Below are 11,871 nucleotides of genomic sequence, written 5' to 3' on the forward strand. Positions count from 1 at the left end.
GCATAGACCGAGCTCGAGCCAATATCGAGCTCACAAACAAGAGTCGTTGCAATCGCACTTGGGGAGAGAATCTTGGCGGAAATCGAGGAAAAGACAATTCATCATGGGTTCTCCACTATATATTTTTTATTATAGATAAAGTAGGACCCCTCTACTATAAAGAGGGGAATCCTTGTAAGCACACACATTGTAACAAAGAAAACTTTAGAGAGATTAACACTTTTGGGCTCATTTACTTTGCTTTGTTCATCAACATTTCTTTTTTCTCTGCCTTATATTTCATTCCATTTGTCAAGAATATAGATATTTCTATTTCACTCTACAATTTGTACCAAGTTATATCACGTATCCTTAGAACCATACACAAATTTAACTTTATCCAATTTTTTGGGTAAACAGTTTGGCACCCACCGTGGGGCTAAGGATAACAGTGTTTGTTTGATACAAATCTGCAACACACACCAGTTTACGCTCGTCTTTTGAGAGTGTCTCTGACTCGAACTAGCAATGGCAAACCCTCGATTAATGGCTTCACCCACCGACAATGAAGTCGGCCTTCAAGACGAAACCAATAACTTGATGCCCAAGGCTGAAATGTCGCTTATCTATGTCATTGAAGCTCGAGTCGAAGTACCTGAAGCTCGAGCCGAAGTACCGCTAGATGTCAACTCACATGTGGCCTTTGAGGCAAACCAACGTTCCGAGCCAGAAAATAGCATTCACGACGGTATTCGATCTGGAGCTCGAGACTCCCATAACGTGGAAGAAAACGGAGTCATCTTGCGTATGATTTTTGAAATGTTGCAAGCCCAGCAGGTAACGATAGCTCAGTTGCAGAGCCAAACCTAGCTACCAAGCAGACCAGAGCCCAGTCCATCTAGAGAAATTGCCCACCGAACGGAGCCAGCCGTAGTAAGGTCAAACGAACTAGAGTCAAGGACTACCCCCGAAATTACTAAAATACTTGAGGAGCTCACAAAGCGAATCGAGGCCAACGATAAGAAAGTAAAAACATATAATTCCAGGATCGATCAAATCCCAAGAGCTCCGCCCACGATAAAAGGGTTGGATTCCAAGAAATTCGTACAAAAGTCTTTTCCTTCGAGTGCAACCTCAAAACCAATCCCCAAAAAATTTCGTATGCCTGAAATCCCCAAATATAACAGTACGACTGATCCTAACGAACACGTCACCTCTTATACGTATGCCATCAAGGGTAACGATTTGGAAGACGATGAAATCGAGTCCGTGTTGTTGAAAAGATTCGGAGAGACCCTCTCAAAGGGGGCGATGATTTGGTATCATAACCTGCCACCAAATTCCATCGATTTATTTTTCATATTAGCAGATTCATTTGTAAGGACACACGCCGGTGCCATAAAGGTTGCAATGAGAAAATCAGACCTTTTCAAAGTAAAACAAAGGGATAATGAAATTCTAAGGGAGTTCGTGTCCCGATTTCAAATAGAACGTATGAAATTTCCACCGGTCACAGACGACTGGTCCATCCAAGCTTTCACCCAAGGATTGAACGAGCAAAGTTCAATAGCGTCACGTTGGCTGAAGCAAAATTTGATCGAGTATCCGGCAATAACTTGGGCAGATATACACAATCGATACCACTCAAAAATCAGGGTCGAAGACGACCAATTAGGAGATCCTTCCGGATCCATGCATCAGAACAGATCGGCTATTAAAAACTAGAGGGACATCGACAGAGAACAGAGGTCGAACAGAGACCGATATCAACCATACGTTGCAGATCAAACGAACAATGGTTCGACACACAATACTGCCTGGAACAATCGAAGGAGTGATCGAGCACAAAATTCTCGAGGGCTTATGAGAAAGAGTGGCTTAGACAAATATGTCGATCCTGTAGAGGCACCTCGGCTATCAGAATACAATTTCAGCGTCGATGCATCGGGCATTGCATCGGCGATCGGAAGAATCAAAGATTCTAGGTGGCCCAGACCCATACAAACCAACCCTTCCCAACCCGAATTCGATGAGCAAGTATCATGGTACGCATGGCCAAAGGACCGAGGATTGCAGACAATTAAGCGAGGAGGTAGCCTGTCTATTCAATGAGGGCCACCTTCGAGAATTCCTCAGTAACCGAGCCAAAGATCACTTCAGAGAAAGGGACGCCAACAGAAAAGATAAACAAGAGAAACCTCAGCATATCATTCATATGATCATCGGCAGGGTCGACACTCCACAGGGACCCGTACGCAAACGCGTCAAGGTATCGACCACAGGGGGAAAACGAACTTTGAGGTTATGTACCTGAGGGAACTTTATCATTAGAAATTGAAGAAGCGAAAGGCATATCTCATCCTCACAACGACGCTCTGGTAATTTCTATCCTATTAAATAAAGTTCAAGTTAAGCATGTTTTAGTGGATCCAGGTAGCTCTGCTAATATCCTTCGATCTTGGGTGGTGGAGCAACTCGATTTGTAGAATCAAGTTGTACCCGCAACTCGGGTCTTAAACGGCTTCAATATGGCCAGTGAAACGACTAAAGGGGAAATTATTCTACCCATGAATGTGGACTGAACAATCCAAAACACCAAGTTCCACATAATCGAAGGCGACATGAGTTACAATGCCCTACTCGGAAGGCCTTGGATCCACAATATGAGGGCAGTGCCTTCGACTCTCCACCAAGTAATAAAATTCCCTATGTCGGACGGCGTGAAAATAGTATATGGGGAGCAGCATGCTGCGAAGAAAATATTTGCGGCCGATGAGGTAACACCGATACCAACGTTATCGGCCTGGGAAAGGTCGAGCATAAAAGATAAACGAGAGGTCAAATAGTAATCACAGCCACCGGTCTCCGCCGAATCGGTGAAGCAGGAAATAGAAGATAACGGGAAAGATTTTATAACCCCTCGAACATTTATCGTCCCCGACGACTCTGACGCCACCAAATCGACGATCGAAGAACTGGAACAGGTTATGTTAATCGAATATCTTCCCGAGAGGAAGGTATACCTGGGAACGGGATTAACCCCCGAAATCAGGAAAAAACTTATTCAATTCCTTATTGATAACATAGATTATTTTACTTGGTCTCATTTAGACATGGCAGGGATCCCACCGTCAAAAACAATGCACCAGCTGAGCTTGTATCCTAGGTTCAAACCGGTGAAGCAAAAAATAAGACCTCAGTCCGAGGTAAAGCACGCATTTGTAAAGGATGAGTTAACTAAACTTCTTAAAATAGGGTCAATTCGGGAAGTGAAATATCCCGAATGGTTAGCCAATGTAGTTGTAACCCCTAAAAAGGGGAACAAACTTAGAATATGTGTAGATTATAAAGATTTAAACAAAGCATGCCCCAAAGATTCTTTTCCACTGCCTAGCATCGATCGCATGATCGATGCCACAACCGGCCATGAAATCCTTACTTTTCTCGACGCTTATTCCGGGTACAATCAAATTCGAATGAACCCGGAGGACCAAGAAAAAACTTCATTTATCACTAAGTATGGAACCTATTATTATAATGTAATGCCATTCGGGCTAAAAACGCAGGAGCTACTTACCAACGCCTAGTGAATAAAATGTTCGAAGAACAAATAGTTAAGTCGATGGAAGTTTACATTGATGACATGCTAGTTAAATCCCTGTACGCAGAGGACCATTTGACTCATTTGCAGGAAACGTTCAAAATTTTAAGGAAATACAACATGAAGCTCAACCCCGACAAAATCAAGGCCATCGAAGACATCACCGTCATGGACAGTGTGAAAGCAGTGCAAAGGCTGACCGGACGGATAGCTGCCTTAGGCCGATTCATTTCAAGGTCATCAGATCGAAGCCACAAGTTCTTCTCTCTACTCAAGAAGAAGAACGATTTTGCTTGGACCGTGGAATGCCAACCGACACTAGAACAATTGAAGTGGTACCTATCGAGCCCACCACTGCTTCACACTATGAATACAGATGAGAAGCTTTACTTATACTTGGCGGTGTCGGAAATCGCGGTAAATGGATTCCTAGTTCAAGAAGAGCAAGGTACACAATTTCATGTTTATTATGTAAGTCGGACCTTAGGAGAAGTAGAGACTAGATACCCACACTTAGAGAAATTGGCACTCGCACTAATAAGCACCTCTAGAAAGTTAAGACCATACTTTCAAAGTCACCCCATATGCGTTTTAACCACTTACCCACTTCGTAATATTTTGCACAAACCCAAACTATCGGGCCGATTGGCCAGATGGGCCGTCGAACTCAGTGGGTACGATATCGAATATCAACCATGTATGGCCATTAAGTCCCAAATTTTAGCGGATTTCATGGTCGATTTCACGCCAATCCTCGTACCCGAAGTTGAAAAAGAACTCTCGTTAAAATCGGGTACGTCGTCGGGGGTTTGGACCCTCTACACAGATGGTTCTTCAAATGTGAAGGGATCCGGGCTTGGCATCGTATTGAAACCTCCCACGGGTGGCATTATTAGGCAATCCATCAAAACCACTAGATTGACTAACAATGAGGCCGAATATGAGGCCATGATTGCAGGTCTCGAGCTGGCTAAAAGCTTGGGAGCAGAAGTCATTGAAACCAAATGTGACTCTTTACTAGTGGTGAACCAAGTAAACAAAACTTTCGAGGTTTGAGAAGATAGGATGCTAAGGTATTTGGACAAATTACAGGTAACTCTGCACTGTTTCAAAGAATGAACCCTACAACATGTGCCTCGAGAGTAGAATAGTGAGGCCGATGCACTCGCAAATCTGGGATCATCGGTCGAGGAAGATAGGATCGACTCGGGGACTGTCGTTCAACTCTCGAGATCTATAATCGAGGAGGGACATGCCGAGATGAATTCCATGAGCTTAACCTGGGATTGGAGGAATAAGTATATTGAATACTTAAAGAATAGAAAACTCCCATCGAACCCTAAAAAATCGAGGGTTCTACGAACCAAGGCTGCTCGATTCACGTTGGTTGAAGATGGAACATTATACAGAAGGATGTTCGATGGACCACTGACAGTATGCTTGGGGCCAGGTGACACCGATTATGTTTTACGAGAGGTCCACGAGGGCAGTTGTGGAAACCACTCCGGTGCCGAACCACTAATTCACAAAATCATCAAAGCAGGATACTACTGGGATAGCATGGAAAAAGATACTAAGGAGTTTGTTCGAAAATGTGATAAATGTCAAAGGTTTGCACCAATGATCCATCAATCCGGAGAGCAGCTTCATTCAGTCATTTCCCCATGGCCATTCATGAAATGGGGAATGGATATCATCGGCCCTTTACCATCGATCCCAGGTAAAGCTAAATTCATTTTATTTATGACTGATTATTTCTCTAAATGGGTTGAAGCACAGGCGTTCGAGAATGTGAGAGAGAAAGAGGTTATAGATTTCATCTGGGATCACACCGTATGTCGATTTGGAATACCAGCAGAAATAACATGCGATAATGGTAAGCAATTTATCGGTGGTAAAGTGACAAAATTCCTCGAAGACCATAAAATAAAAGGGATACTGTCAACACCATATCATCCTAGTGGGAACGGACAGGCTGAATCAATAAACAAGACTATCATCCAAAATATGAAGAAAAGATTGAACGAAGCTAAAGGAAAGTGGAGAGAAATTTTACCCGAAGTCCTTTGGGCATATCAGACAACATCTAAATCCAGTCCAGGAGCGACTCCGTTTTCCTTAGTGTATGGCTCCGAAGCTTCAATTCCAGTCAGAGAACCCAGCGCAAGGTTCTGATATACATCGGAAGAGTCGAACTACGCGGCTATGAATACTAGCCTAGAATTATTAGATGAAAAATGAGAAGCGGCACTGGTTCGAATGGCTGCACAAAAACAACGAATCGAAAGGTACTACAATAGAAGAACCAACCTCCGCCATTTCAAGGTCGGGGACTTGATCCTAAGGAAGGTCACCATCAATACTCGAGATCTTAATGAAGGGAAGCTAGACCCAAATTGGGAAGGACCCTATCAAGTCCTCGATATAGTTGGGAAAGGGTCTTATAAACTTGGAACAATGGATGGAAAACCATTACCAAACAATTGGAACATATCGCTTCTCAAACGATATTATTGTTAAGGTATGATTTTCTCCTCTCTATCGTCTATATATATATATATATTCGACACTAACTCATTGCAGGAATTCGACAAAAGACATCAAGACCTTTGGGTTTAAAGCACGCGCTGTACTCTTTTTCCCCTTAATTCGGCTTTTATCCCAAATGGATTTTCCGGCAAGGGTTTTAACGAGGCAATAACTATGTGCTACCTGAGGGCAATTCAATAGTATCTAAGGCTCCTTCATAATCAACCTCGAATACTAGGGGGCTACCATCGAATAAATCAAGTTCGGCACAAGAAAGTTGTTTCATATCAAATTCATGTCGGATAGGGCCTCGATAGAGAAAAGTGTAAGGGCCAAATGGTCAAAACGAACCATGCCCATGTAGTTTTGCTCGAACCCTGGCACAAGATACAAACACATGTATAATGACTTATAAAGGAAAACTTCTTCTTTTCAGATATCTGACACTTTGAAAATATCTTCCTACTCCATGATTCAAACAGGCTTAAAGGCCAACCACCATCAAAAGAATTTTGATACGAGCGATCAAAAAATCCTACGGGCTACAAATACTTTGAGTTTGAGTTCGAAGCAATCGCTTACTCAATTATTAAGCCTAAGGGCTATCTTACTTCAAGTTCGAGCAAATCACTCGGCCACTAAAGGCCTACGGGCTACGATACTTTGAGTTTGAGTTTGAAGCAATCACTCACTCAATTATTAAGCCTAAGGGCTATCTTACTTCGAGTTCGAGCAATCACTCACTCAATCATAAAAAGTCTACGGGCTACGATACTTTGAGTTCGAGTTCGAAGCCATCACTCACTCAATTATTAAGCCTAAGGGTTATCTTACTTTGAGTTCGAGCAATCACTCACTCGATCATAAAAAGCCTACGGGCTACGATACTTTGAGTTCGAGTTCGAAGCAATCACTCACTCAATTATTAAGCCTAAGGGCTATCTTACTTCGAGTTCAAGAAATCACTCACTCGATCATAAATAGCCTACATGCTACGATACTTTGAGTTCGAGTTCGAAGAAATCACTCACTCAATTATTAAACCTAAGGGCTATCTTACTTCGAGTTCGAGCAATCACTCACTCGATCATAAAAAGACTACGGGCTACGATACTTTCAGTTCGAGTTCGAAGCAATCACTCTCTCAATTATTAAACCTAAGGACTATCTTACTTCGAGTTCGAGCAATCACTCACTCGATCATAAAAAGACTATGGGCTAGGATACTTTGAGTTCAAGTTCGAAGCACTCACTCACTCAATTATTAAGCCTAAGGGCTATCTTACTTTGAGTTCGAACAAATCACTCGACCATAAAAAGCCTACGGGCTACGATACTTTGAGTTCGAGTTTGAAACAGTCACTCACTCAATTATTAAGCCTAAGGGCTATCTTACTTAGAGTCTGAGCAAATCACTCGACCATAAAAAGCCTACGGGCTATAAATACTTTGAGTTCGAGCAATTACTCACTCGACTATTAAGCCTAAGGGCTATGCTACTTCGAGTTCAAGCAAATTGCATGAAGCCTAAGAGCTGAACATTTTCCTCACTAAGTAGAAGAATGGGAACATAGACAAGCTGGGAATAAGAAAAAACTTTATATACACAATGATATTTACAAAACGACCGATCAGGGCCTTACAAAGGAACCTAATCATCTACGGGAGCAGTCTTTTCTACATCGGGCTCCTCCCTACTCTGAGACCCATTTTTGCTCCTATCATTGTCAACATCGTCGCCATCTTCATCGTCGTCATCATCGCCATATTCATCGTCATCATCATCAGAGGCCAAGGCCCCAGCTTCAGCTTCAAGCTCTCTTGCCTTTGTTATATCTATAGAAAGATCGAAGTCCCGAGCATGGAAATCCTCGAGGGTTTCCCTCCGAGTTTGGCAATTGGAAAATTCGGCGATCTAATGTGCTCGAGTTCAAGTGGTATCGGCAACCTCTCTCGCATTGAACTGAGCGTCTTCGGCATCATCCCAGTAAACAGCCACCATTGCATCTGCATCGGCCTTTATTTTTTCAGCCTTGGCAAGTTCAGAGGCCAACCGTGCCTCGAGCTCCTCCTTTTCCCTCGCTTGATCCAAGCTTTTCTCCTTCAGGCTCTGAAGTTGACTTTCGATCGATGACAACTGAGCCCGAGCAGTCTCTCTCTCTACAGCAAGGCGGTCCATATTTTCTTTCCATTTTAAGGAATCCGCCTTTATCTTATCAACCTCCTCGTGGAGTTTCCCGATCAACTCAAGCATCTGCTGCAGCTGTGAGACTGAAAGATTAGCCATCGTTCCAGTATCAAGCCCATAGGCTTTTAATAGTATCATTACCTACTCGGACAGATCGGTCTGATCTTGGTGAGCTTAAGTCAACTCAGCTCGGAGATCTTTGATTTCCTCTCCTTTTTTCCCTAAGAGGAGTTTAAGGAAATTTCTCTCCTCCGTAACCCGTTGAAGATCGACCTCATATCGATGCAGCTCAGCTCGGGATCGAGAACATGCTTCTCGATAAGCTGTCGCAACCTACGAGGGGAGAAGAAACAAAGTGAAAAAAGAAAAATATACATGAGAGATAATACCAACAAAATAAATTAAGGTTTACCTGATTCAAATCTTGCCGCACTCCGTGGAAAATTTATGATGCCTCACTGCTACCGGCAACATCCTCGACGCTTGTAAAAAGACAACAGAAGGGATCGTCCCCCTCATGAGGCTTGTCTAGTTCGCGGGCCCCCAAAGCTTGGGCTTCCCGAATTGCCCCTTAAGAAAAAGTAGGAAAGCTGGGCGAGTCTTCGATTGCTACTGCCCCAGGTGAGTCACTCAGGGCGTTCCCTTCGGTTCGAAGAGATTCGGGAACAACCCCTTCAGATATATTCCCAATCCGCTGGCTTTGATTGGAAACATCTTGATCTGCAACGACTCAGGAACTCTGCCCGAATCCTTCTCCGATATACCCTCGGTTTGAGCCGGAGCTGTATAAACCACCATCGATCCACCTGCATATGGAGCATCGGTGGTTTTCTTTGTTCGGGCCATCAGCACAAACTCCTCATCTTCTTCTTCCTCATCTTCATCTCTTAGGCGCTGAACGGACTCTGAGGTCAAAGGGATGGTATTCTTCTTCGACTTACGAGTCGACCTTGCCTTCGGTTTTGGATTCTCGGAAGTAGAGGCCATTTTCCTCTTATTTCCCTTTGGCGGTTTGGAAGCTGGGATCAAGATCTCTTCCTCGCCGGGCAGGGGCCTCAAAACTGCATCTCTGCGTAGGCCTACACATGAGAAAATTGGTTAAGTATAAGGAGAATGTTTCATTCGAACTCCTAAAACATGATAGATAGGCTTATCATGGTTTTTCGCCTCCCATCGGCCCTTTGCCAGATCACGCCATGAATGTTTTGGCGTAAGAGGAGTTCATAGCTAGAGCCAGTACCCAGCTCTTAAGGTCGGGAATGACGCCAGGCATCAAAGGAACCGCTGCATCACAAAAGGGATATCGGCAAGAAAACAAACAAAGAAACAAGGTAATAGGGAATAAAATAGTAAAGTACACTCACGATTCATATTCCATTCTTCGGGGAACGACATATTTTCGGCAGGGAACAGGTCCGAAGTCTTCACTCGAACAAACATGCCCATCCAACCTCGATCCTTATCCTTGTCTATACTCGAGAACAATACCTTGGTAGCCTGGTGTTGTAGTTTTATCAATCCGCCTCAAAAGAGGCGGGGACTATACAGTCTAATAAGATGATCGAGGGTGAAAGGCATCCCCTGGATCATGTTTGCAAAGAAACGGATCAGAATAATGATCCGCCAAAATGAAGGATGAATCTGGCCTAGAGTTATTTGGTATTGCCGACAAAAGTCGACGATAATAGGGTCGAAAGGTCCTAACGTAAACGAGTAGGTATACACACTTAAGAACCCTTCCACACGGGTGGTAATATCGTCGTCGGAAGTTGGAATCACCACTTCCTTATTGCCTCAGTTACAATCTGCCTTCAACTGTTCAAGTTGTTTTTTGGTTATCGAGCATAAATATCTCGATACCGATTCGCATCGACCGGAAACCAGCGTGCCTTTATCGAGCTTGAAATCAGAGGTAAGAACGCATGTTTTGGGAACACACTTCTCTGGTCGTGGCTCCGCTGGTGTTTTATCGGCGGCGGGCTGCGAAGAAGAGGCCTCTCCTTTTTGAGGAACGGTCTTTGATATTTTCAACATTTTCCTTGAACTTAGAAGAAAGGAATAAAAGGGGGTATGATGTTTCAAAGGAAGATTTTTGTAGTGAAAAACACAGAAGGAAAATTTCACACAAACAAATTCAGAAAATATGGGAAGATGCTTAGAAAATTTTGATCAGAGAATGTAAAGGTGATTAATGGTAGAAAAATGGGATATTTGTAGGTTAAGCGGTGGCGGTTCAATCTCGGTAATGGCCGACTGTCACCTGACACATATTAAATACCTCGGTAAACGGAACCGACGGGACCGCTATCACATACGTCACGATCGAACTCGATGCAGATGTCAGTGTACGTCTAACCGTATTGGTGGAAAATCATATCGTTTCTCGTTATATCCTTTTCGAGAAACGAGGGGACTATCTGGGTACGGTCAAAACTGATTAAGTCAGTCGTACGGATTGGTCGAGATGATAATAGTTCGATCAAAGCGTATCTGCGTGACGACAGGTCGAGGTCCGAAGTAAGGGCGTCAAGCTTTGAGCTCTAAGACCGATCAATGACAAGTTTGGTATCATTATCGAGCTCATATCCAAATCGAACTACGAGGCAAAGTGAAGATTATCGAAGATGCATAGACCGACCAACACTCACCTCGAATATCGAGACTCCAAATCAGAATCGAGCTTGAACCGAAGCCGAGGGCTCGAGCCAATATCGAGTTCACAGACAAGAGCCGTTGCAACCGCACTTGGGGAGAGAATCTTGGCGGGAATCAAGGAAAAGATAATTTATCATGGGTTCTCCACTATATATTTTTTATTATAGATAAAGTAGGATCCCTCTACTATAAAGAGGGGAATCCTTGTACGCATAGGGCAAACACACATTGTAACAAAGACAACTTTAGAGAGATTAACACTTTTGGGCTTATTTACTTTGCCTTGTTCATCAATATTTCTTTTTTCTCTGCCTTATATTTCATTCAATTTGTCAAGAATATAGATAATTCTATTTCACTCTACAATTTGTACTATGTTATACCACGTATCCTTAGAACCATACACAAATTTAACTCTATACAATTTTTCGGGTAAACAATATATATATATATATATATATATATATATATATATATATATATATATATATATATATATATATATATATATACATATATACGCGTATATAATCCATAGTAGTAATTAATAAACATAGAATAAGAAACGCGTTTTCTGAAAAAGATGTAAAGGAAAAGGGAATTGACTTTCTTCTAAATGTTTTGCTGAAAGTGAGCATTATCAGGGCACCTAAGTAACTCATAATAATAAACGGAAATAGTAATTATCTGAAGAAAAAAATAGGCAGGTAACCTATTATCCAGGTTAAATTATAGTGAGAAAAGCCTCTTGTATAAAACTATGCACCTCTGCTGAGTTGAGAACAATGTAACAGTAGATCAATTCCTCCATCTCCTTCCAGTCTTGAATGCCAACATTGTTGACCATCTCTCTTATGGATTCTCTTATATCTGACAATGGATCCATTGAGTACTTCACAGCACAAATAGTACTATCCGC

This window comes from Nicotiana tabacum, chromosome 21, assembly GCF_000715075.1.
Source record: "Nicotiana tabacum cultivar K326 chromosome 21, ASM71507v2, whole genome shotgun sequence".
Classification (NCBI taxonomy): Eukaryota; Viridiplantae; Streptophyta; class Magnoliopsida; order Solanales; family Solanaceae; genus Nicotiana; species Nicotiana tabacum.